The sequence below is a fragment of the Bidens hawaiensis genome, unplaced genomic scaffold, assembly GCF_021521415.1.
Source record: "Bidens hawaiensis isolate Kalapana, Puna unplaced genomic scaffold, B.hawaiensis_p1.1 tig00008501_1, whole genome shotgun sequence".
Classification (NCBI taxonomy): domain Eukaryota; kingdom Viridiplantae; phylum Streptophyta; class Magnoliopsida; order Asterales; family Asteraceae; genus Bidens; species Bidens hawaiensis.
The window spans coordinates 163,284-188,779 of NW_027491604.1; the positions used below are offsets into that span (position 1 = coordinate 163,284).

General features: G+C 37.8%; 1 pseudogene across 1 annotated transcript; it reads right to left on the minus strand.

Annotated features, from left to right (window-relative positions):
- Nucleotides 1-8,007: 8,007 nt before the first annotated feature.
- On the minus strand, nt 8,008-16,511 carry LOC143529132 (kinesin-like protein KIN-UA; annotated as a pseudogene). Its single transcript, XR_013134600.1, has 19 exons — nt 16,469-16,511; nt 16,021-16,121; nt 15,808-15,930; nt 15,529-15,714; nt 15,238-15,459; nt 15,021-15,177; nt 14,789-14,938; nt 13,183-13,271; nt 12,800-13,003; nt 12,323-12,442; nt 12,078-12,203; nt 11,869-12,000; nt 11,185-11,254; nt 11,003-11,095; nt 10,787-10,915; nt 10,586-10,711; nt 9,268-9,411; nt 9,026-9,154; nt 8,008-8,344 (listed from the first exon to the last, which is right to left on the minus strand). The product of XR_013134600.1 is annotated as a kinesin-like protein KIN-UA (transcript).
- Between the last annotated feature and the right edge of the window lie 8,985 nt (nt 16,512-25,496).

Genomic DNA, 25,496 nt, shown 5'->3' on the forward strand with positions numbered 1-25,496 from the left:
TGAATGAATATCCCTTCAGCTTTCTGTTGAACTTGTAATCCAAGAAAGAAGTTCATTTCTCCCATAGAACTCATGCTGTACTTGGACTTCATTACCCCTTCAAACTCCATGCACATTTGTTCATTTGTAGATCCAAAGATGATGTCATCCACATACACTTGTAACAGAAGCAAGTCTGATCCCTTTCTTTTGTAGAAGAGTGTCTTGTCAATGGCTCCTCTTGTAAAGCCATTTTCAAGAAGATGATTTGACAGCTCATCATACCATGCTCTAGGAGCCTGATGCAATCCATAAAGGGCTTTGTTTAGCTTATACACCCTGTTAGGATACATTGGATCCTCAAAACCTGGAGGTTGAGCTACATACACCTCTTCATCAATCTTTCCATTTATAAATGCAGACTTAACATCAAGCTGGAACACTTTAATGTTCTTTGAGGCAGCATATTCAAGAAAGATCCTGATAGCTTCAAGTCTTGCAACAGGTGCAAAGACTTCCTTAAAGTCTATTCCTTCTTCTTGAAGACATCCTAGTGCTACAAGTATAGCTTTATTCTTAATCACCAAACCCCTTTCATCCCTTTTGTTTCTAAAAACCCATTTGGTACATATTGCATATCTGTCTCTTGGCCTATCAACAAGATCCCACACATGTAGGCCTCTGAATTGTGCCAGTTCCTCTTGCATTGCTTCCACCCAACTATTGTTTTTCAGTGCTTGAGCAATGTTCTTTGGCTCAATTTGGGATAGAAAGCAAGAGTAAAGACAGATGTTTGCAATTTCATAATGACTTCTGGTAACTCTTTCATGCAAATCTCCAATGATGTTTTCAGAATGATGATTCTTTTCCACATAAGGAGTTTGTATAATCATATTTGTAGACAAATTTGTATCAAGATTTGTTTCATTGAGATCTGGTTCTTCAATGATCAAATCAGTTTCTGCATCATGAAATTCTGGTGCTTCATCATTATGTTGTCCTGAAGTAGATGCAGCATTTTTTTCTAAGTTCAATCTTTGAAATAGATCTTGAAATCTTGATGTAGATGCAGCTTCTTTTCCACTTGCTTGGTTGTTTGTGTCACTCTCATTCTGAACTTGATCATTCTGTACATCTTGATTGTCTTGATTGTTCTCAGTATGATCATGTTCAAAATTGTGATTGTTTTCTTGATCAGGTTCACCAATGTCACATGAGGAACTCTTCACAAAAGTATACTCCTTTTCTTTTCTAGCAACCTTCTTCCATAATTCTTCCAAGTCCAATGATTTCTTCTTTGTCTTTTCAATTTCACTGGTCTTGTAGAAAGATTCATCAAAGTCTTCAGGATAAATCTTGAAGGACCTTATCAATTTCTCATGATCAAACAGCCATGCTGCACCATCAACTGTATTGAATTGATTCTCATTAAAGATGATGTCAGATGATTCTATAACACTCAAATGATCTTTCACATATACTCTGTAAGCTTTTAAGTGTGTAGAGTATCCAACAAATAAACAGTCTAGAGATTTTGTTGAAACTTGTTCAAATAGTCTCTAGTGTTCAGAAGAAAACATTTGCATCCAAAGGGCTTGAAAAACTTGATACAAGGCTTTCTGTTATGAAATATTTCATATGGAGTTTTGTTATGCCTTTTGTTAACAAGTACCCTGTTTTGAACATAGCATGTTGTATTTATGGTTTCAGCCCAAAGGGTGACAGGTAAATTTGCATCTGCTAACATGGTTCTTGCAGCTTCAATCAAGGTTCTATTTCTTCTTTCTGCAACACCATTTTGTTCAGGAGTTCTATGAGCTGAGAATTGTTGTAGTATTCCTTTCTCTGCACAAAATTCTTGCATAACTCCATTCTTGAACTCAGTACCATTGTCACTTCTCATCATTTTAACTTTCATATTCAACTTGTTCTCAATCAGTGTTACACAACCTTTAATCAACTCTGCAGTCTCATCCTTGGTACTTAGGAAATAAACCCAAGTATATCTTGAATAGTCATCAATGATCACAAGACAATATCTTTTCTTCCATATACTTGGCACACTCACAGGACCAAAGAGATCCATGTGAAGTAATTCAAGTACTTGATCAATTGAGTTGATGAGCTTTGGCTTATGAGTAGATTTGTGTTGCTTTCCTTTTTGGCATGAACTACAATGATCTTCCAATTTGAACTCTCTTGTAGGTAAGCCTATGACATGCTCACCTTTGACAAGTCTATTCATTTTCTTCAAGTTCACATGACAAAGTTTCCTATGCCACAATTTTGATTCATTTTCAGTGGCTTTGAAAACAAAACATCTCCTCTTGAAACAGCTTCTTTCATATTAAGCTCATACAAGTTACCATTTCTTGGTGCCATCATCATAATCATTTCAGGTGGAATTACAAACTCAGGTTTTAGAATGAAACAGTGTGCATCATCAAAACTGACTTTGTATCCCTTATCACACATTTGTGATATACTCAGCAGATTGTACTAAAGACCTTCAACATGAAATACATTATCAAATGAGACTTTCCCATTTGTTAAGATTCCTTTTCCAACAATCTTTCCACCATTTTTATCACTCCCAAAAGCTACAGGACCTTCATACTTTTCTTCATAATTGACAAGAGATCTCTTGTCACAAGTCATGTGCCTAGAACAACCACTATCCATGTACCATATGTCATTTAGAGGAGTGGGCTGTTCCTGCACATAAGAAAAAGTTTGATTAGTTGAGTGATGAAGTGCAAGCTATATCAACTTGCAACTTATCAGATTCAGTTTCAGAGGCAGCTTGGGAAGTGAGTGTTGTTGGTTCAGGATCTTCATGAGTGACTTCTATATTGTCTAAATTGTCTGTTTCATAACCACACTCTCTTAGAGTTTTCACTAATGATGTTGAGCCTAGACAATCTTCTGATACAGTGACACATTCCTTCACTACATAGTCTTTCTTTTCAGAGTGGTCTCTTACATCATGAATTGTCTCAACCTTGGTTTCAGTTTTAGGTTTCCAAAGGAATCCTTCTGGTTCAAATCCATGTTTCATCAGAAACTTTTCATCACCAGTGAGTTCTGTTGGTTTCTTTCTTGGAAATCCACCTCTTCTTCTTGTCTTCTCACTGCTTGATGATCCTTGAGAGCTATCAGAATTGACAGATTGAGTATCCCTTTTTGGGATTATTCTCAAGGGTTGAGATCCCTTTTTAACATTTTTCACATGCTTCACTGGAGATTTACCCCTTTTAACAGGTTTGTCCACATGTTTCTTGGCTTTCATTGAATGCTTTTGGTTCTCATTTTCCAGAACTTCCTCTTCACAAACTTTTCCCATACCCAAGTATTTTTCATACTTCATTTTGTAGGCTACAAATTCTTGTCTATACTTTGTTTCATCTGAGACATGAAAAGGCTTGAATTTGAGTCTTTCATTACAGGAGTCTGTATGATGACCATATTCATCACAATTCTTGCACCAAACCTTTCCTTTGAATATTTCATGTTCTTTTGGTTTCTTGAATCTTTCACTTGGGCTTGGTGAGTCAACTCCAATTGTCTTTTTAGATTTTAAACTATCAAAATCAATTGAGAAGAGAACAAATTCAGCTATCCTTATGTCACTTCTTTCCACTTTTCCCTTAACAAAGACAATTTCTCTTAAGCTCAATGGTTCTTCCTCTATGCTTTCCCTTTGTTTTGATTTCCTCTTTTCATATTCCTCCATTGTTTCTACTTCTCCAATGTCAAAGTCTTCAACACTTGAGAAAATAGGGTAAACAGGAATAAAATTTTCACATGCAACTGTTTCAACTTCTTTCACTTTTTTGTTCTGTTTAATTCTTTTCAATAGAGCTTTGCTTGGAGGTCTCACTGCATTATAACTTGGTTTTGATCCTTCACAGATATCAAACGACACATGTCCTCTCTTGGTTATTTCATTTTGTTTCTTCATTCTTGATGTGACAGGTGGATACTTTGGAAGTTTGTCAATGGATTCTGGTTTCTTGAAGCTTCTTCCTCTTTCAGCAGCTTTAATTTCCTCCTCAGTAATTTGATCACTTAAATCACTCGAGTCATCTTGATTCAAATCAATTGACTCAAGGTCATCTTCAGAGACTTGAACTCCAATTGACTTTTCTTCTTTCAACTCTTTCCTCACAGCAAATTCTCCTTCTTCACTCACCTCAACATTCTTATACAAATTCACAAGTTCTTCTTTGTCTTGAAAGACATCTTTGAATTGTTGTAGATATGCATTTCTTTTCTCTTTATCAACTTTTGGCATAAAGTTGTTGTTGAATGGTGGCGGTACTGCTTTGTATTTGTCTTCTTTCTTGACTTGATTCAGAATTCCACAGATGTTTCCAGTGGATACCAAGTTCTTCAAGAATTCATTTTCAGTTTGCAGTTTTGTGTTCAGTACCTTTTCTTCTATAATCATTTTCTTCAACCCATCAATCTCAGTTGTAAATCTTTTCTAAGCTCTGTAACTGTTCATGCAGTCATCTTCTAAACTTTTCATCCTTTCTTCACTTATCAGTTCACTAGCTTCATATGCATTGATGATACTTTGTTTTCTTAAAACACTCACTTTTCAGCTTGCCTACCTTAATTTTCAAATCATTGATAACTTCAGTTAAATCAATAGTAGGAGCAGAATGTACCTGAGAAGTTGATCCAGTTTCTTTCTCTATTATGGCCATGAATGCTACATTTTCCCTCTTGATATCATCTGCAATGTCTTCTTCGTGATTGCTCCAATCAAAGTTACCTTCATGCTGTGTTGTTACAGCAACATTTCCTTGATTTCTGACTTGGTTCTGGTTGGCTGGAACAGTGTTGTTTGGAACATTTTGAAGATTTTGATTGTTGTTTCTCTGAAAGGCTTGATTCTGAGGCATTCCTTGATCAAGATTGTTCATCTGAGGTTGGAAGTTGTTGAAGTTGGGATTATAGTTATTATTGTGATTGCTGTTAAAGTTGTTGTTGAAGTTGTTGGTGTTGGGTCTCTGCTGATATTGAGGCTGTTGTTGATACTGATGCTGCTGATTTCTTGGTTGGTTCTGAAATTGGTTCATTTGGAAATTTCTTGGCAGATTACACTCTCTTGCAAAATGACCAGGCTGTTGGCAACTGTAGCAAATGGCTTTTGACTTGTCAAAACCAATTCTTTCATTTGGTCCTGATAGGAGTGACCTACCAGTCCTGTTGTAAAGCCTCTTGCTTCTGAGAGCCAACATAGCTGCTTGCCACTTCAAATCCATGTCCTCCAAATCATCAGCATCTATCTGCTCAAGATCATCTTGTACTACACTTGTGTGAATTAAGTTCTTTGCAACAAATGCATTATATGATTCAGTGAACATTGACAGCAATGCATGTGTATCACTGCTTTGACTATGTCCACCACTAGTGTGAGGAACATTCCCACTTGCCATAGAGGCAGAATCAGTGTCATCAATCAGCTGCACATTGAATCTTTGCTGGTTTCCTTGATTGCTTGTGCTACCACCAACAAATGATTTTTGAGTATCAGAATTAAGTTCAACAGGTTCTTCAATGATAGGAATCTGCTGTTGATTCTTGGTAGTCAAATTACCCATAGGTGCAATCAATGCATTTGAAACATTGAAGCAGGGTCTTTCCTCCTTAATCATTTCATTCTCTATCATCTCTATTTCAGCAGCTTGAAGAAAGCACACTACATCATCCACTTTTAGCTCATTGAAGTTGTGCTTTGTAAGGATGAACTTGCAAGCAGTGTACCATTCCTTTGGCATAGAGTTGAGCAGCTTTGTATTCAGATCAAATTCTGTCATAACATAGTCAGTGGTCCTGAGATCATTCACTATTCCCAAAAACCTTTCAAGGATAGACTTCAACCTTTCTCCATCTTTGTACTTAAATCTTTCTAGCTGCTGCTTCAGTCTCTGCTTCTTGATGTTTTTGAGCTCAACATTTCCTTCAAACATTTCAAGTATTGCATCATACATTGCCTTGGCATTAGGATGATGTGCAACCTTGGTGAGTATTTCCCAAGACAGACCTAGCTTCAACATAGCTAAAGCCTTGTCATCAACATTTCTCATTCTTTCTCTTACAGCAGCAGTTGCAGCTGCATTTGCCACTTCTGCAACTTCTCCTTGTGGACCATTCTTGATGGAGTTCCACATATCAACATCATTATAGCAAACGGCTGCTTCAAACAAGACCTTCCATTTTGTGAAATTTTCCTGTCCATACAATCTAGGAATCTTGCTAGTAGACACCTCTTGTTCCTCATAACCAGACATTTTTGTGAAAAACAAAAGTAATTTCTTTATAAAAACAGAGTTTCAAAAAAATATTCAGATCTGAAAATCGATTATACAGATCTGAGGTGTCTGATTTGATAAGAACAAGATTTAGATACAAAGATTAAAACTTTAAATAGAACAAGGAAGAGAAAACACCAAAAGATTGTAGATCTGGAAGAAAAATGAAGACCAGAGCTGCTGACGTCACTTTTCAATGTAACAGTGGTCTGCTTACGTCATTCTTCTTCAAATCTTCAATCAGCAACAATCTTTCCAAAATAGCAGAAATCAGCTCTGATACCACTTGTCTGGTCCCTTGATTTCAGCTGGATCTTACTTAATCATGTCATAACTCACACAAATAGATGTGTCGACAAGGGAGTTAATGACGGGTTGCTAAATTTAGAAAGATGACCGTTTGTTAAAGGCGGAATCAATAACAAACATACGGTTGCTTAATCAATATGCAAGGTAACCAACACAAACAAGATTCACTCAAAAGATTTCCATTCATATAATATTCATCATACACATTGGATAATCGATTTAGGGTTTCTTGAAGGAAGGTTTATCCGTACGTATCCTAGGACAGCCGTCACACACAATATTCTTTTCTTAATTAATGTGTCTGTCTGCCTTTTCTTATCCGTCTTTCGTCTTAGGCAGCGTGCCCTAAAACATTCTATTTATAGGCCTGCTACCCTAGGACAACTGTCATTCCTTCTAGAAACCCCAAACGTAAATACATATTCAAATTACATAATCAGATAATATTAAGTGTAAAACAAGTCTTCCGGGTAGGCTTTGCATTAATCTTTATTCTCCGAGTACGCTGTGTACTCTGCCATCCTTCATGACTTGGTAACATAGAAGTGTGCTCGGATCAGTTTCCGGGTAGACTTTACTTGAAGAGTATTTTAATAAGTAAAATACTCACCGAGTAGACTTCAATCTTCTTGACTTTGCCAGACTTTGCCCGACAAACTCTTACGAGCAACCTTGTTCTTCAGTGGTCCATTTCAACTCCTTGTTGTAACATAACTTATTAGCAAAGTGTACTCGGGAGTACTATTCCTTTGTTTGAGTTGAACCCGCTCGATATTACTTAAAGATATTCATTTCAATCATCAAGCATGTTCGGACCACTATTATTAATGAATACCTTGCTCGGTCTTCCAATCACTTGGCTTCATGGACTTGGTTAGCCAAAAGCTTGCTCGGAAGTGAACTTTACTTGGCTATGAAGAACAGACTTGCTTGATAAAGTGAACCTTGCCCGGATTTACATAAACTAGTGAACCTTGCCCGGTAATACACTAATTTGCAAACCCTGCTCGGATATCCACTAAAGAAGACTTCTTGAAGATAACCTTGCCCGATTGACAAAATATCGTACTCGGCTAAGTAAAAGCTTGCTCGAAGGTCTAAGGTGTGCCCGGATCCATACTTAGCGAATTCTGAGGAGGTTGAGAAGATTCCAATCTTCCATGTTCTTCATTTTGGTCAAATCTTACTCAACACTTTACCTTCTTGATAAACAACGTTTGATCGATAACTCCTCTTTTATAGCCGTTCTTTAGCAAGTGTTCTACTAGGTGGTTTTAAGATACTTATACTGAAAACAATTTCATTTTCAATAAAAATTATATCGAAATCTTAACAAACAGCTTAACGTAATAGCACGACATGTCTATATCTAGCCATTTTTACTTGCAAAATAAGATATAACAAAACGTTTACCAACTAATCACAAACGAAAAATGTGTGTTTATAAAACAAGTGTTTATTAATTACCATCCTATAAACAACACCAAACATGAAGCAACCCACAATAAGCCGGAATGCCCACACGAATGTTACAAAAAAACGATCGCATTGTTTAAATAAAGCTACATCAATTTAGATCTCTACTCTCAAGCACCGCAGTTCAGACGAAAATGTTTGACTAGAAGTCAAAGTACGACGAGCAAGGGCACGTATGTCTTCTCGGGAACAATCACGTGATATACGAACTAGCTCCCACAGTGCACCTCCACTCACCATATCTTTAGCATTCACTTCTGAAAACATAACCACAATACACTTTAGAACCGGTACATCCAAATATGATCCTAATGTTAAAAGGAAATTTGGTTTTAAATAATCCTAACTATTCACTATTGGCAAATAACAGTCCCAACTAACGACATGGTTGATGACGGTCCCATCTTTTAACATATTTATTCTCAGCGGTCCGCGACTAATAGAATCCTAACGCCGGTAGTTGCAGGTCGCCAGAAAACTCACATTTTTCACCAGAAAACTCAACCTAAATACCACCACCACCACCAAGTGAGTCACCACCAGCCGGCTCCGACGGTGGTTCAAGACTTCTAGGGTTCTGGCGACCTGAATACCTAGAGCTTTTACTAGAAAAATGTTCCTAAAGGTCTGATCTAAGGTTACTAAGGTTTGGGAAGAAAAGGTTTTGAGGATTCCGGCAAAAAATGTGATTTTTCTGGCCAAAAACGTTTTTCCGGCAACCTGCAACTAACGGTGTTAGGATTCTGTTAGTCGTAGACCGTTGGGAACAAATATGTTGAAAGATGGGACCGTCATCAGCTATGTCGTTAGTTGGGACTGTTAGTTTCCAATAGTTAATAGTTGGAATTATTTAAAACCAATTTACCAATGTAAGAAAGTGTAATTATTAAATGGTTTGTATATAGATACTTAAGATTTGAACAAAACGAAATACTAACCGTGTTGTGCTAAATGACAAAGTGCAAGCTCAATGTGGCGTCTAATTATTGATGCATCGTTGTTGGCATTTTGCACAATCCATGGAAGTGCTCCGTCTTCTATCAACAATGATCGATTGTTTTTGTTCCCTAAAAAAATAAATAAATAAATAAGTCTTGTTGTATAAATCACCAAGTTTCAAAGCTAGAAACAAAAGGAGCAAATTAAGATTCTTTTTTTTGTTTATACTCAAGATACTTGCCTTTGCTAAAAGTTCGGGACTCGCATTTTGCAAAATTTGCAACTCCTCGTGCAACTTGAGAAAGAACGTCTGGGTGTCGTGACCTAACCATCCCGAGCAAAGCCTTGATGCCGCCTTCAGATCGCAACCGACTTTGTAGTTTATCTGAAAATGGCAATCCAACACATCAACAATATCCTCCTTACCAACTTGTATGTTTTCATTAAATTCTATTTTTGTAGAATTGATAAGAAGTTTTAACTTTCAAAAAAAAATAATACATATTGTAACATGTGTCTTAATAAAAAACTTTTGGAAATGACGTGCAATGAACAATTCCTGAACCGTTCGGGGGGAAGTTCATTTATGTTTGTTTATTAAACAAACATGAACAAACATTTTGTTCATTCAATAAAACAAACGAACATTCACTCACATCGAGTTCATTCACTTATGTTCTTTAGTATACAGATTGATATTCACGTTTACTTTCAATCGATGTTTGCAAATTTATATATATCAACGTTCAGTTATATTTATTCGTTTATAATATTAACAAAAACAAACATGATCATGTTAACTTTCTTAACGAACATGAACATGAAAACCCTGTTGTGTAACTGGCAGTGTCCGATCATTTGTTAACCGAACGAGCATGAACATGCCTCATCATGTCCATTGATTCGATTCATTTACAGGCCTAATCATAACAAAGGCTTGTATCTTTTCTATGAAATGAAGCAGTTTATTTGTATAAACTGAAATTACAAAAATATTCCTCGCTGTAACTGAAGTACTTGTTGGTTGTGAGCTAAGCTTTTAATGCGGAAAAATATCGAATATCGGTGAAGGACCGATATTTGAGATATCGGTTATCGCGGTGGGATATCGGTAATTTTAATATCATGTAAAATTCATATAAATAGCCAGCCATTTAACACTAATAATTCAGTATACTCTGCTACCATTAACAAATTAACCTTTTTGCAACTTGCAAAACACTAACAATCGTAGCAAGTAGGAACCGATTAAGACTTAAAACACCAACATTGAACACTAAAAATTGATATCTAAGACTTAGAACACTGATATCAAGAATATCGGTGATTTATCGGTCAATTCACCGATATTATCGGTACCGATATTCTGGCGATATTTTACTAAGGGGGGCGGGTGATATATCGGTAATATATTGGTGATATCGACTGCATAGGTTGCGAGTCAAAATAATGAAAGTTCCTGATTAATATGGATCTGCTTAATTGGAAAATGAAGTGAAAAATAGGTTGGGATAATAAAGTATTTATATAAATACTGAATATAAATTATTTAGCATTACCATTTCCACATAGGTTGGCAATAGCTCCAGCTACCATTCGTAAAGTCTGCGGATCCTCAGCATCGGCTGCAGTCATTGCCAGCAAACTAATCCCATCTTGAGCCATAATTAATTCTTGATTAGCTTCTGCATCAACCAACCATAAATGTCACAAAAATAATCAGAATAAGTTGATCCTGTACATAAACAAAGCACACAGACCGTTCATTGCAAGATTCGCAATAGCACCGGCTGCTATTCTGCAAATCGTTTCATCAAAGCTTCTGCTTCTAAGGAGTGCCAGCAAGGATGACAGACCACCAGCTTCAACTATTCTTTCCTGATTAGTATCTGCATATTACATTTCAGAAATAATTAATCAAACCTACTTGAAATGGAAGATATTTGTTTGATAACAAGGTTTCAAGAAACAATGACCTTCAGCTGCCAAGTTGGCCACCACTTTAACTGCATGCAAACGTACGTTCGGATCTTCCGATTCTAGCAAAGACAAGATCTTTTGCAACCCAACTATTCAATTTGAGATAAAGGAAAAAAAAATTAATAACAATATAGCATAAGCCACTTTATAAATCATTAAAAGTCCAAATTTTGCATACCGTGTTCGTGAAGATTGGCTATTGATGCTCTCTCTCCATTACCTTGATTATCAAGTTGTGAGTTTCTTGGCTGAAACAACAAAAACATCTCAAATATTTACCTCTTTCTGTAATACAACTTTCTTTAAAAGGCCAAAAAATTTATAAAGAACAAAACATCACTGGGGGTCCATGCATTTTACATGGACCCAGTGAGAAACCAGAGGTCCAATTCCCCATATACAGATTACAAACCGAATCAAAACAAAGAACACATCACACGGTTTAAATTAACGAACTTGGTTTAAATATACGTGAATCAGGAGCACATGATGCGCGACGCAGCGTGCTGCAATCCATGATGTGACGATTACGCACTCTAAATGGCATATGCTACTTGTACCTTATGCACAAAACTACTAGTACACACAGAGTTAGTTAAAGACTTATTTTGGTTATACATAACCTTCTTTGGTGGTACTATAGCTTTTTTAAAGTTATGTTTTGATCTCTCTTACTTCTTTAAGATAACAGGTTAAAACATCATCTATAAATAAGTTTTTAGTATTTTTAATATATACGCCTCGCATAAGTGATGTGTGCACATCACGCATCGGCTTTTTGGATCAAAACGCATTGGAGCGTATTACACATTTTAAAACCAAGTTAACACAGATTTAATGCGCATAAAGATCAATTTTCTACCTGACCAGAACTGAAAGTCAGTTGTGACAATCTGCTTTGCAATAGCAAAACTTCTTCCTCGAATTTCTGTTTCTGACGAACCTCGTCATCTAGTAAATTTTGGAGCTTTATGACATCAGCATTTACTCCTGCCTAATCCATTAAGAGAAATATGTGATGTAATATGTATTCCGGTGAACAGAAATTTAAAATAAAACAAAAATTCAGACCTCGGTAGGATGCAGTTGTGAATTCTTAAGATTTTGCATCTCTTCTTCAACTTGTTTTCTCAAAGCTATTTCCTTCTGAAGCTTTATTTTTAATTCTTTAACATCATCATTGGTATGATCATTACCCTAATGATTAAAGGTACGGGAAAATATATAAAGTTGTAGAATAGTGAAATCATCAGATATGCATTGCTTTGAGATTTGAGATTTAATAACTAAAATATTCAGGATTGATAATTTGATACCTCTCCATGATTGCCATTTGTAAACCCATTGGTTCCATGTTTTGAATGGTTGTTCATCCACTTTTCTTCTAACTTTTTTATTGATTCCATGTAGTCCATCTGGCATTTCATTTTCTCCGTCTACGACAAAACATTATGGATTAGCATAAATGCCTGGAAACAAATGCTTATGTGGAAATAAAATGTTTACAGGTTTGATAAGGTAGCTTTTTTATAAACAATATATATAATTATTAAATGTCGAGTCAGATGCCAAGTGAGATATACATGTACACATCAGCATTTTTTTAAAATATCAGCAAAAATATAATATAACATATCACGCATTGCTACAACCAATAATAAAATGTAACTTGGTTTCACTTTTGAAAAATGTATAAACTTTGTTTCTATTTCATGCAGTTTGCGAAAATGACAACCATATTGAATGTATTGAAGTGAAAAAGTTAAATTACAAACACAAATCTGCAAACTAACCTCTAAAGCTTCTTTATAATTAACTTCAGCCTCGGATATACGTTGTTGTGCTTCTATCGCGGTCCTTTCAATTTCATCCTCAAATGCTTTCTGCTGTTTTTCATTTTCTGCAATCAGTTAGTCAATTTGTGTCTCAAGCCTTTTACACAAACTTTTGTAATCAAATTCCTCCTTGATTTTCAACATGTTCTCCACCTTCATAGCCTGTAATAGATTAAATGTAACAAAAATAACTATTTAAACCTCGTGCTTTATGATTTTACTACAAGGATTTTGGTCAATGTTTCAGCAACCGGTCAACTTTTGGCAGAATATAGTGACCATAAAACAGAGAACATTGTTTGTTAGTTTTTTTAGTTGAATGCTTTCAAAATGTTGCTCACCCTTTGTCCAAATAATATAGTACTTGCGGTTTCTGCACGATGCCGTGGAGACGGGCCAACAGTTACAATTAATGATGTTCTTGCAGTACCTGCAAATACATATGCTTGAATATAAGTTAAACATCTTCCATATATATTAAAAAAAACATCTAATGTCACATGTCCTTCTCTAACTCCTTTCAAGCATATGTGGCAACTTTCTAATCCCTCAAATTGCCATGTGACATTTAACTCCAAATTAAACCTTTGGGTTCTTCATATTTAATTAACTTTAACATCTACATATAAACCCTCCTTCAAAAACTTATTATGTGTGCTTCTAAAATCTAATATGATATTGAAAATGTTGATAAAATGAAGATTGATCAGACATTGAACAATAGAAAATTTGACATAATTAAACAATCACGTTTACTTCGTTTGCCTCTTTATATAAATTGAAATTTATTTGTTAAAAGGTTCTCATGAGAATTTTTGGTAGATTTAATAATTCTATCTGCAGATGACATCATTTTGTTAAATTAACAAGTTAAATGAAGAATTACAAATTTATGTATGACAAGAATCTCTACATATTGTAAGTATATTTTATTATCTGCCTTTGTAACGTACATTTTGCATAACATAAAGAACTAAATCTCTTTTTACGTGTGCACTCGTATATGTTAAGCATTGGTTTAGTACTGCAAAAACTTGTTTCCTAATTGATTATTTAAAAAATATGATTGCAACAACTGTTTTCTAATTAATATAATAAAACATTATGCAATTATCATTTATTAAGTCTCCATTAATTAAGAAAATGGAAACTGCTTAATTCAAACCGCTTTTAACTCTAAATTTGATTTACAAAATTGAAGTCATTGAAGCCACCTTTAACTTCAAATGAAAAATTAAACCTTCTTTTAGAGTTACAAAACATATTATAAATATTACTCTTCTTCTTCTTCATTACCTCATAAACCTAGGTGTGCTCTACTACATCATTGCTCTATCGCGTAAGAATCTTACTATATGTTTATGTACTAACCTATGTTTATGAATTGTCACAGTTTTGATGTTTATAGATGTTAAAAGATGAGAATGGTAGAATGGCTGGTTAGAAGCTCAACAAAAGAGCTCTGCTTTAATGGGCATTGATGTAAAGATGTCTTATGCAGCAGTGGTATGTACCATGTAAATTTGTTTACATTTTGTGTGTATGTGGTAAATCCCATATGAACATGCTTAGCTTAGCTACACTTTTTGGCTTTCTAATTCATCCAGTGACTGACAAATGGAAGCGAATAATCATCCAAAGCTACTTTAAGAGAAGGTTAGCATCCATCTTCCTACAAATTGATGATATGGGATAGCGGCATTTTTTTGGGTCGTAAATTTGCAGCTTAAATTGAAGTATGACCAATAATATGTTCTCTGTAATTATGTAATTTATGTACAACATATCTATGTGTAATTTTATCATATGAATTGAAAATGTTTGTAACTATTTATGATATTATACTTATTTTTGTTGTTTTTGTTTTATTACCGCCTCGTGTAGTGCACGGGATCTAACCTAGTGTAAAAAAAATTAAAAAAACTGATAATATTCTTAAGAACTGACCTCCAAATGAATCTTTAAGCAGCCTCGTCAACTTAGAATCTCTAACGGGTACATGAGGGCTATTCTCTGCAAGAGCGTTTATGCACTTTCCTAATGCACTTAGTGAAAGATTTATAGATTTGGCTTCCTCTAACGTGTGTCCCTCGCTTCCTGAAAGTAAAAGTTGTAACTATATAACATTGAAGGCCTACTACTTAATAAAAAAATATCATTGCAAATTATAACCACGCACCTGACTTGTGAACACGCTCAGAGCCTGCAAGATCTACAACAACTAATTTGCCTTTTCGAATAATAGGTGGCTTTGAGCTTTTGCTCATGTGAAGAGAATGGTAACTTTCACTTGTGATCTCGGATTCCATATCTGTAACAGATCTCTTGACGTGCACCTAAAACAAACGTTTTGTCAAGTTTTATGCAACTGGTAGAAACATGAAACTATTAACTACCATTAAAATAGCATGACTACGAGAAGACTCGGTGTTCAGTTTTGTGTTAGCAGCAACTCTATGAGCTTCTCCCAACCGCAATAACTCCATAAAATCATGGTGGGTTCGTATCTCTACAAGAGTTGCAGCTGGTACGGACACGTCACCAGTTTTTGGATCTTCAACAATTGAAATGTTATCGTTTATCGGATTTAAGAGATCTTGGACTGTCTCCATGTAAAGCTGCATATGATTCAGAAAATAATTTTATCTAGCTTCATTGTTTTATGATATGTGTAAGGCTATAGATACCTGCAAGTACGAGATCATGACAGAATCAGAATCCCGAGATATGTTAGCAAGTATATCCTCCATTGAACGGACCATGATTCCACGTGCTGATGTGTCTTCATCGCCCAATCGTCCTAGAGTAAAAGTCTTCCCCGTGCCAGTTTGACCATAGGCCATCACTGTCCCGTTGTAACCATCTAGAACACTCTGAAAATTGCATAAACATGTTAGTTGCATACAAAAGCTGCATGATAGAAAATAATAGAAGTAGAGAAAACTTCAAAGTATCATACTACCAACCTCCACTACAGGTTTTGCAACAACTTCGTAAACACGCTTCTGTGAAGCAGATTCAGTTAGCACTTCATCGAATTCATAAGTGTCCGAATCCCAATTGTTCTTTTGAAGTTTCAAGCGTTTGAACTGAGATAGAGTTAATAAAAAAAACAAAAACTGTGACCATGAATAAAAAAACTAAAATCTAATTGAAAAACTGTAATTCAAATTTCACACCTCTGGTTGCAACTCCACACAATCAGCAAAATCAGCATCTGCCACCATCTCCTCAGCATTTAGAGGTCTCAATCTGACAGCGACTCGAACGCGACCAGACACTGTCAAGATATTAGTTTTGAACTGTGTGATTTAGATTTCCAAGTTGGTTGTAATATAATAAAAGATTTGCAGATGTTTAATTGCTGGTAGTGGAGAAAACAAAATCAAGACTTAAAAAATGTTGTAGGTTAGAGGTGCAGGTGTAGTGAAGGCATCGGATGATTTTGAAATTATAAAAAAGAGTAGAGTGCACATATTCAAGTCCAACAACATTATGGATGCATTTTGGGATAATCATATACAACAGTACGTTAACTGTTAGAACCTACCTTACCATTTAACATGCTGAAACCCTAGCTAATAACATGTGCAAATAAGAGACTATCTATAAAAGAAATAAAGAGACCTGAATGAGTAAGAGCAGCACTCCGACGAACATTAGAATTAGAGGCTCTGAGATTCACTCGATCTTTGTTGGCTGGACCTCTACTACTTCGATACGAAGCCATCAGGTTTAATTAGCTTCGAATTGCCGGTAAATAAAATTATTACATGTGAGATTTTGTACTCAGTTTATATGTATCTTGCTTTTCAGTTCAAACAAACAAACAAACAAACAAACAAAAGGTATGGCCCCAGATGTATGTAATGTAATGTAATGTAATGTAATGTAATGTAATGTAAGTAAGGTGGGAGAAACAAAGAGATGATATTATTATTATTACTTTTTATTTTTATACACAAATTGTCTGTGTTTCATGTTTCTACTCTCCTACTTTTATTATATAACATTTCTCACGGACATTGCTTTACTTTGAAAATATTTTTTTTTTAAATACAAATGGGAGAATTACATAGATCCTTTTACTTCACGCGCCAAAATCCTTTCTCTTTATTTTCTTTTTTCACCCTTCATTTCTTATTACAATTTGTCAAATACAAATATATACATTTCGTTCAAAACCAAACCCATTTCAATCATTCTAAAACCAAAACTAAAAACACATAGATTCTAAATAAATTAGTATTTTTCTTCGTTTGACGATACAGATTTTTTTCTTCACGTAATAAAATTTATGATTGAAAATGTTTTAATTATTGTTAAGTTTTAGTTTATTTCATAATTTTATTTCCAATGTTTAAGGTTTGGTTTATTTATTAATGTTTAGTATTATATATATATATTATATAAATTGTATTAAGAAACGTGGTACATTCTTAGTTTCTGATCAGTATGCTTTAGTTTTGTTTGATACAAGCGTCAATAGAAGTTTTGTATCTGCTAACTTTTTACCTTTGGGAATATGCCGGTTAGTGAACTAATAGATCCTTATACTATAGAACTCGCTAACGGTAAGTCTATAATTGTTAACTAAATAGTTCGAATTGCCCCCTCATCCTAAACGACCAACCATTCCTTATCGATTTAATCCTAGTAGAATTAGGAAGTATGAACTGGCTATCTAAGTATAAGGCAGAAATCGTTTGTAAGGACAAAATATTAAAATTCCTCTTTCGGACAATGAAATGATCACAGTACAAGGAGAAAAATTTAGTACTATATTGCCTCTCGTATCTCATCTTAAAGTATTAAAATATTTTCGCCAAGGTTGTATAGCGTATTTGGCAAGTGTAACAATTAGGAACCTCGATGAAAAACGTATATAAGACATCTCAGTGGTACGAGAATATTCATATGTTTTTCCGAATGAATTGTTTGGATTACCACCGACCTGACAAGTTGAATTTCGTATTGACCTAATTCCAGGAGCAGCTCCTATCGCTAAGGCACCTTATCGACTTGCACCTTCTGAAGTGCAAGAATTATCCAATCAATTGCAACAATTAATGGATAGGGGTTGTATGCGTCCTAGCTATTCACCGTTGGGAGCACCGGTGTTGTTTGTGAAAAAGAAGGATGGAAGTTTTTGAATGTGTATTGATTATCGAGAATTAAACAAACTGACTATCAAGAATAGGTCTCCCCTTCCTCAAATTGATGATTTGTTTGACCAACTTCAGGAAGTGAAATAATTTTCCAAAATTAATCTTAGATCTGGTTATCACCAAGTGAAAATTCAGGAGGAAGATATTTCAAAAACAGCCTTTAGAACTCGGTACGATCATTATAAATTCTTAGTAATGCCTTTCGGGTTAACCAACTCACCGGCAGTATTTATGAATCTTATGAACCGAGTCTGCAAATCCTACCTTGATAAGTTCGTAACAGTTTTCATTGACGACATTTTAATATATTCAAAAAGTAAGGAGTAACATGAGAAGCACCTACGAGTAATTTTTGAGTTGTTAAGTCGGGAGAAACTGTATACAAAGTTGTCCAAGTTTGAATTTTGGCTACATGAAGTTCAATTTTCAAAACACGTCGTAAACCAAAAAGGAATTCAGGTAGATCCCAATTGTGACATCTGCCCCGATCCGACCCGACCCAGGTACCCGTTTCTCTGACCCGATCTCTTTCTTTTATGATTTAATATTTATACTTATATTTTACTTTTAATAATAATATATATTTTCCTTCCCGCCTCTTTCTCTCTTTTTCTTTCCGCCGTCCCGTCCCTCTTCTTCTCTCTTTCCGCCTTCTTTTCCCTCTTGTCGCCGTCCCGCCCTTAAGCCTTGAACCTCTGTCCTTTGTTCCTTCCCGCCTAAGGTTGTCTGCGCAGCTCCACGCGCCAGACTCTTTACAAGGAAGCCTGCGTGAAGACCACCTGTTACTGCGATACGCGAGACGAACTGTCCCCGCAGCGCGCTAAGGATTTTAGTTCTTCCCGCGGCGCGCTATGGATACTGTTCTTCCCGCGACGCGCTAAGGAATATAGTTCTTCTCGCGACGCGCTTAGAATTGAAGTTCTTCCCGCGGCGCGCTTAGAAATATAATTCTTCCCGCGACGCGTTAAGGTTGGTTCTGTCTGCCTTCGCGCTCGCGCACTTTTGCCTTCGCGCTCGATGCCTTCTCACGTTTAACCCTTTGAGTTTTCTTATGTTTAATCTAGCCGTTTGCTTTTGTGTTGTCTTATCTTTTGTGCTGTTGACCTAATCTGCTTTATGTCTGAAAAGTTACTTTCGGCGCAGCATGCGCACCAACCCCATTGGTTGGCAGAAAAAGTGACTGACATTATCTTTGGAGATCTGCTTTTTCCATGCTTGACCAGTACCTTTATCTGAACCGCTCATGCCTTTTACTGTTCCCTGTCAGCTTTATCTTGCCCCCTGCAGCTGCCATATCTTTTGATATCTTTTGCTTTTGGAATCTTTTACTTTTTGAGATCTTTTCCCCTTTTTCTAGGGATTGTGTTCCCTAGGGTTTCCTTATAAATAATAATGTTATTTTCTTAACACATCACACACAAACACTTAATTTAACCTCCTCCTTGCTCTCTCTGCCGCCTTCCTCTCTGCCTCCGTCTTCCTTTCTATTCTGCCCTGCTTTCCGGTAATATATAATAATTTACTTATTAATTATGCTAACTTATAATCAAGACTTAAATCAATTCATTAAAACAATAATCTTATTTATAGGTTAACTTGTGCTTGTTTAAAGTTGGTTCTTGCTTTATCTTTCACCGCACCGTTTATCAAGTGAGTAATCTCGTACCTAATCCCTTTTTGCTTTTAATGTTTTGGGATGTTCATGTGTTCATACAAACTTAGAGTCTTAAACTTGTTTATGAACTTTAGTCGCGCAGTATCCCATGTGTTGAGGACGTAGACTTGGCTGTTTATTTGTATGTGTGGATCATTAACCGTCTTGTCGGTCTATTCCGCAGTTCTCATGGTACCATTAGATGAACACGGGAGAACTATCGTTTATGATTTTCTCTTTTGTTTACACATGCACAGTTTGTCTTGTTTGTGAGCTCAATTGTGAGCACTGGCAGTCTATGAATCTTAGAGTTGGTCCCGATCAGATTACACCCTTGTTGAAAACCAGACATACACATGTTGCGCGCAGATTTATTGTTATCTATGTATTGTATTAAACTTGATTTCTCACCAACACGCAAGTGTTTGACATTTATTTTAACACATGTTCAGGTTTGCAGTAGCTGTTTTGGAGTTCGAGGACACGTAGGAAGTTCTTTATTTTGGACCTAGATTAAAATGTATCAAGACAAGTTATTGCTGTTCGAATATTTTGATTTATAATATATTGATTTATGATGCTTTATGTTATCTTGTGTTTACTCTGCGCGTGCGCGAATGAATGTATTTATTAAATATTGACACCCAATAGTGTCACGAGTAATAAAACAATATGTGGCGCCCCGATGTATAATCCGCCTTTGGTCGGGGTGTTACAGATTGGTATCAGAGCCACTCTTGTGCCGTTCGGGATGATGGGGCATGCCTCATCGAGGACGATGAGTCCAAAGGGGGGTTGTTTGTAACACCCTTGGCAAACACAACATCGTCTCACTCTTAGGCTATCCCACATCGGCCGTGGACAAGAGAGATCCTTGGTTTATAAGTAATGTCCTGCCTCTTAACATCACCAACGCGTTTTGGGCAACCAAAAACAAATCCGTGAGCTCTTTGTGGGCAGAGCGGACAATATTGGTGGTGCGAGGGGCCGGGGTGTTACAGTTGGTATCAGAGCTCGTTGACTTTAGGATAGGTGGTTAGACGTAACGGCCTAGAATACCTAAGAGTCCCTTCTCGCGCATGAGAGAAATCTCATGTTTGCACGCTTATTGTTAATTACTCGTTATTTATGAATATGCTCGCGCAGACGCAGTATATGATTTTATGTTTTATTCCGCGATATTTCGATTTTTGTTGAATTTCGATTTTTATTTTACTTACATATTCGTTTGTTGGATTTGAAAATCCGAAAAGTCATGGTGATACATGAATAGTTGATTTTCAATTTCCATTTACGATTATGTTCTGAGATTGGAGACTTGAAAAGTCATGGTGATACATGAATTGTCAACCTCCAATACTCATTTTCTTGTATATTTTATATTGAAGATTGAAAAGTCATGGTGATACATGAATCGTCAATCTCCAATACTCGTTTGCTCGTATATTTTAAATTGGGAATTCGGAAAGTCATGGTGATACATGAATTGTCGATTCTTGATTCGAATTTGTTACCTTTATTAAGTCTGCATCTAGGGTCATTTATTTTACTTTAACTTTTGACAGTAACTAACTCCGCGAAACCAAGCTTTTCGAGGTTATACTTTGCGCTATAACCAAGATATTAACTAAAATTAAAATTTTTATAGAATGCCTCCGCTATCTCGCCGATTTCAGAGAAGAGAAGCCTCGCGCATGCGTAGACAGCAACGTTCCCAGGAAATGGCCGCCGCAATAGCCCAAGCTTTGAGCCAAAACAATACCAACACCTCTGGTTACAACATTAAGTCCTTTAACGCGGGTAACCCTCCAAAGTTCACAGGTCTTGAAGGAGCCACCGTGATGCTCCAGTGGCTTGAGAAAATAGAAAACACTTTCCTCCACACCCAATGCCCCTCAGACAGACGAACCCTATATGCTTCCAGTGTCCTGGAATCTAGAGTGCTTACATGGTGGAATGGAGTAGCTCATGCGCGTGGCGCAGAAGCTGCTTCCAGCATACTCTGGGAGGAATTTAAGGATCTCTTGACGCGAGAATTCTGCCCTCCCAACGAAGTAAAGCGCCTGGAGGAAGAATTTTGGAACCTGAAGCAATACAGTGGAGAAGCGCGCGAGTACGCGACGCGCTTCCACGAGCTAAGCTTACTGGTCCCTCACCTTGTTACCCCTTCACGCCGAGCAATCGAGAAATTCCTTGGGGGTCTCCCCATGGAAATTCAAGATTTTGTATGGGCCAGAAACCCAGTAACCCTCCCTGACGCTATTGAGTTGGCCGCTGTGCTCAGCGACAACCATGTCAGAGCAGGAACCTTGTTCCTGCGGGGAACAGAAAAGACCAAACTCACCAAGACTGCCCCTGAACCAACAGAAACCAAACCTGAACCCTCAAACCGTAACAACCTCAAGCGCAGGCGCAAGGCCTATGCGCTTACCAACCCGCCCATTGTCCAGCAACCCATCTACCAACCCCCATTTTACGCGCCTAACCCTCTGTCAGCTTACCCAACACCTCCTGTAGTCCACAACTATGCCTTAACCAATCCAGCACTCCCTGCCCCGCCAACTAAGAAACCTTACACAGGAAACCACCCCTTTTGCCCAACCTGTAGACTCCACCACCCACCTCAAGTCCCATGTCGACTTTGTACCCGATGTGGCCGCGCTGGTCACCTTGCAGAAAACTGTAGAGTCCTTCCCGCCAATCCAATTGCGCCAACACCACCAGTCTACCCGCAGAACCCACAACCAACCTACCAAAACCCACGACCCAGATCGTGCTTTAACTGCGGTGATCCCAGTCATTTCCGGAACGCGTGCCCAAGACTACAAGTTCAGATTACGCAAGCGAATCCGGTGAACCAGATTTCAAACCAAGTAACGCGCGGACGAGCTTTTAACATAACCGCGCACCAAGCGCAAGCGAATAATGACGTAGTTAATGGTACATTTTTGCTTAACGGATTTTATGCTTCTGTACTTTTTGATACTGGCGCCGATCGAAGTTTTATCTCTCGCGCCTTCGAGCAGAAGCTTGCGCGACCGCGCAACGATTTAAAAGAGAATTTTTCAGTTGAATTGGCTAATGGCGAAACTGTTTTAATTAACTCGGTGATTAAAGATTGCACGCTTAACCTTAACGAAAACGATTTTCTAATCGACCTCATCCCCATGCCTCTTGGAAGTTTCGATGTTATTATTGGTATGGACTGGCTTACGCATAATCGCGCCGAAGTTATTTGCGCCAAGAAGATGGTTCGCATACCTCGAGAAAATGGTGATCTTCATATCTACGGCGAGAAACCCTCCCGCGGTCTTAAACTTATGTCTTGCGCCGAAGCCCGAAGGCTCATGCGGAAAAGGTGTATTGCATTCTTAGCCCATGTGGTTAAACCTGCTGAAGAAAAAAAGAAGCTTCGCGATATCCCTGTTGTGCGTGATTTCCCTGAAGTTTTTCCTGATGATCTTCCTGGTATCCCTCCCGCTCGTGAAGTCGAGTTTCGTGTTGATCTTGTCCCTGGTGCTTCCCCCGTAGCTAAATCTCCTTATCGTCTTGCACCCGCTGAGATGCAAGAATTGGCCAGCCAACTTCAAGAGTTGACTGCTAAAGGATTCATTCGCCCTAGCTCTTCGCCCTGGGGTGCTCCGGTGTTGTTCGTTAAAAAGAAAGATGGTTCGTTTCGCATGTGTATTGATTACCGCGAGTTGAACAAACTCACCATTAAGAACCGGTATCCCTTACCGCGTATTGACGACCTCTTTGATCAACTCCAAGGTGCCTCTTGTTTCTCCAAGATTGATCTCCGCTCTGGCTATCACCAGTTGCGCATCCGCGATGAAGATGTTCCGAAGACTGCTTTTCGAACTCGTTATGGCCATTTTGAATTCTTGGTCATGTCCTTCGGTTTAACCAACGCACCCGCCGTTTTCATGGATCTAATGAATCGGGTGTGTAGGCCTTTCTTGGATAAATTCGTGATTGTGTTTATCGATGACGTTCTGATTTATTCTAAGACCAAGGCCGAGCATGAGCAACATCTTCGATTGGTATTGCAAAAGCTTAGAGCCGAACAGCTCTATGCTAAGCTCTCCAAGTGTGAATTTTGGTCGGATGAAGTACAGTTCCTTGGCCATGTTGTTAACAAGATGGGTATCCATGTCGACCCATCCAAAATTGAAGCAATCAAGAACTGGATTACGCCATCCACTCCTACCGAAATCCGTTCCTTCTTGGGCTTAGCTGGTTACTACCGGCGATTTATTTCGAACTTCTCGAAGATCGCTTTGCCTTTAACAGCTCTAACGCACAAAGGTAAACCGTATATTTGGGGCTCGAAGCAAGAAGAAGCCTTTCTGACGCTCAAGCGTTTGTTGTGTGAAGCTCCTGTTCTTGCGCTACCTGAGGGTAATGAAGATTTTGTCGTGTATTGCGATGCATCCAACCAAGGTCTCGGTTGTGTTCTTATGCAACGAGGCAAGGTTATCGCTTACGCATCAAGGCAACTCAAGGTTCATGAAAAGAATTATACAACTCACGACCTCGAACTAGGCGCAGTTGTTTTTGCCTTGAAGATCTGGAGACACTACCTTTATGGTACTAAGTGTATCCTCTACACTGACCATAAAAGCCTTCAGCATATCTTTGATCAGAAGGAACTTAACATGAGGCAACGCCGATGGAATGAACTCATCAGCGATTACGATTGTGAGATCCGGTATCATCCTGGTAAGGCTAATGTGGTAGCCGATGCGCTCAGCCGAAGACCCTGCCAGCTTAACTGTATCTTGCCGCGCACCCAGCTTCACTTCGCGCCGATCCAAAGCAACCTTGAATCGCGTATTCGTGACGCGCAGCGCGCATCCATCAGTAATGGTAACCTTCGCGCCGAGTTAGCGTGTGGCGCGGAAGCACACTTTGTCCCTAATCTGAGTGGAATTCTCTGTTATCTTAATCGCATCTGGATTCCCTTTGATGAGAATCTTCGCGCTGATATCCTGAGTGAAGCGCACAAATCTCGGTAGTCTATTCATCCTGGCGCTGATAAGTTGTACAAGGATTTGCGCATTACTTATTGGTGGCCCGGTATGAAAAAGGATATTGCTGTGTTCGTAGCTAAATGTCTGACTTGTTCTAAAGTGAAAGCTGAACACCAACGCCCATCTGGTTTGCTCGAACAACCAGAAATTCCTACGTGGAAATGGGAATGTGTAGCGATGGACTTTATTACCAAGTTACATTTGACAACAAGCAAACATGATAGCATTTGGGTAATAGTGGATCGATTGACTAAGTCTGCTCACTTTCTGCCCATTCGTGAAAACTACCGTGTTGAGCAACTCGCGCAGCTTTATGTCAAGGAAATTGTCTGCCGCCATGGTACTCCTTTGAGCATCATATCCGATCGCGATGGCCGTTTTATATCTCGCTTTTGGAAATCTCTCCAATCTGCGCTAGGAACTCGCTTGGACATGAGTACGGCATATCATCCCCAGACTGACGGACAGTCTGAGCGAACTATTCAAACTCTTGAGGATATGCTCCGATCTAGTGTTCTTGATTTTGGAGGTAATTGGGATTCACACCTGCCTTTGATTGAGTTCTCTTATAATAACAGCTATCATTCCAGTATCGGTATGGCCCCATTTGAAGCACTTTACGGTCGTAAGTGCCGCTCCCCGATTTATTGGAGCGAAGTGGGAGAAACTCAAATCACAGGACCCGAACTTGTTCAAGAGACAACCGATAAAATCGCCAAGATCCGTGATCATCTGCTGACTGCCAGAAGCCGACAGAAGAGTTACGCAGATCGTAGGCGGAAGCCTCTCGAATTTCAAGT